Source organism: Dipodomys spectabilis, unplaced genomic scaffold (genome assembly GCF_019054845.1).
Source record: "Dipodomys spectabilis isolate Male_0828 unplaced genomic scaffold, ASM1905484v1 ptg000482l, whole genome shotgun sequence".
Taxonomy (NCBI): domain Eukaryota; kingdom Metazoa; phylum Chordata; class Mammalia; order Rodentia; family Heteromyidae; genus Dipodomys; species Dipodomys spectabilis.
Window position 1 is genome coordinate 56,177 of NW_024871159.1, and position 2,658 is coordinate 58,834.

The following is a 2,658-nucleotide window of genomic DNA, read 5'->3' on the forward strand; positions in this document are numbered from 1 at the left end:
ATTCCTATGATGCTGAAATGACCAGTGATTTGGTGTAGGAGATTGCCTGCTAGGTAAGTGTTCTACAACTGGGCTAAGTCTCAGACCTTCCATATACCTTTTGCAGTAAAAGTTTCAAATAAATTTCATGTCAATGAAAAATTATTTTTTGTGTGTTTGCTGGACCTGGGGCTTGAAATCAGTGCCTAGGCACTGTCCCTGAGCTATTATGATCAAGGTTATGTAAACCACAGCTCCACTTCTGGCTTTTTTAGTTTCTCTACCACCTTTATTCTCCAGTGCCTCAGTTAATCTAAGTAAAAATAGTATGAGGCCTGACCTGAGATCTGTCATGCGTATCAAGAAAGTTTTTTTGTTGATTGTCAAAGTGATGTACAGTGGGGTTACAGTTACATAAGTAATGTAATAAGTACATTTCTTGTCAAACTTGTTAAAACTTCATTCATTTTTCTCCTACTTTCCCTTCTCCCCATCCTCCACCCCTCCTCTGAAGTTGTATGGAGAGACAAAGGTCAAGGGGAAACCAATGCAACAGTGATATTCACAAGACAATATGTTGGCTATGATCTATACAACTTCTGGCTTTTTGATAGTTAATTGGAGTCTCATGAACTTTTCAGTGAAAGACACCTTCAAAACACAATCCTCAGATTTCAGCCTCTGAGTAGATAGGACTATGGACATGAGCCACTAGGCCCCTAAAAGACAGATTATTTGAAACTATCATTTCAAATTCTCTATCCTGTGGGAAATTATTAATCTATAGGATTTATATCTGTGACAATAATATTGTAGCACTCATATTTTAAAATAAGTTGTTCTTAAGTGCAAGAGTCTTTGGTAAATATTTACCCACTTAAAACTTGCGTATTGTTAAGTCTAAGTTATTAATATCTTAGGTCAGCTAATACAAATTTAGAAGTAGGAAGAAGATCCAAAAGACATAACTCAATTAACCTTGTAGGTGCATTAGTTTTCTGTTGCTACTGTAACAAATCAGAAGCATAAAAACACCAACCATTTAATGCTTAACTGTTTCTGTTGGTCATAAGTCCAAGTGGAAACTAAATATGGTGAAATATTCCTGTAATACTAGCACTTGAGAGGTAGAGGCAAGGGATTTTGAGTTCAAGTTCAGCCTGGGCTACCAGGTAACAATACCTAAAATAAAAGTCCAGGTGGCTCAACTGAGTTCTGTCTTTAGGAAGTGAGATAAGACTGAAATCATGAGCCAGATATAGTGGAGTAGGCCCCAGATACTTAAGAGCTAGAGATAAGAGCATAGTAATTCACGGGCAGTCTGGGGAAAGATAGTGAGATGCTATCTCAACAAAGTCCTTTGTCTTTAAGGACTCATGTGATCCCATTGGGACCACCTGGATGCTTAATGATGTTCTCTCTATAACAAGGTTAACTGTACATTTTCACATAATTAAGGAGTGATATTCCTTTATATCTAGGTGTTTCAGTGAAAAACACCTTTAGAAATCGTCTAACACAACAGCAGACTGAAACTAGGATCAAAATCTTTTTACGATGAATCAGAATTTTCTCCTATCCTCTTTGAAAATAAATACTAAAATGTCATACACTTGATGTTGGGAACCTAATTTGTGTTATATGTAATATATTCTTAATAATTACATACTTAATCTGAAGAATTTAGAGCAACATATTTTCTCTCAACGAACTTTGCTTTTTATTACAAATAAATTTCTGAACAGACTATTAGTTTCTCATTGTTATAATCACATTTAGTTTTCCTTTCAGGGAAAATTAAGTGGCCTCCTACCTGGATTAAGAGAAAGCAATTCTGATAATAGCCATAATGCATTTTATTCTTTTATAGAAGTAAAAATTTGAAGTAATTAGTTTCTTTATCTGAGCCAATAGAATGGCTAATGCATTAATTCTTATAGAATAGAAAGTAACGTGTTAATTAAGCACTCAAATGCTATTCAATTATCATTTTCCAGGCTACTGTACTTTTTATAATTCTCTTAATTAGCATTATTATTTTAGGTATATTATTTCAGTCATTGTTAATTATTTCTTCAATGAAAAATAATCAAGTTTTTATTAGAGGTATAACAATTCACTAAATTGAGAAATACTTATAGGAAAGAAGGTGAAGAATAGTTTTGTTAATATCCAAGCATAATTTTTATTCTCAAAGCAAAATGATTGTCTCATGGGTTCATCTGCCAGCATCACTATACTTTTTCTGAAAACCTCAAAGTACTTTTGGAAACAGCATTTCAGCTGGTGAATTTAAGTGGATAACCAGCTTAACTTTAAGCAGAGAATAACAATATTATCATCACCACTTTTGTCTACTCCACTAATCCCTTTCACTTTGTTTCAATAATTTCCAAGCCATTGTATTTTATTTTTTGCCTAGTGCCATTATGTTAAATGGAAGCCAGTCTGACTAACTCACACTTCTGCTCCATTGTCTTTGATTTATAAGCATTTCTATCAAAATCTAAATGCATTGCACTAAAGGAACATAAAAATGTAATTCTATGTAACAAAATTATAAATGATTTTGTTGAAGTGCAGATTACTACATTCATGCCAAGAAATTTTGAATAAAAAGATTTAACATGTTTTTCATACATGTAGATTTCTAGTAATGGATGAACTAAACATATATTT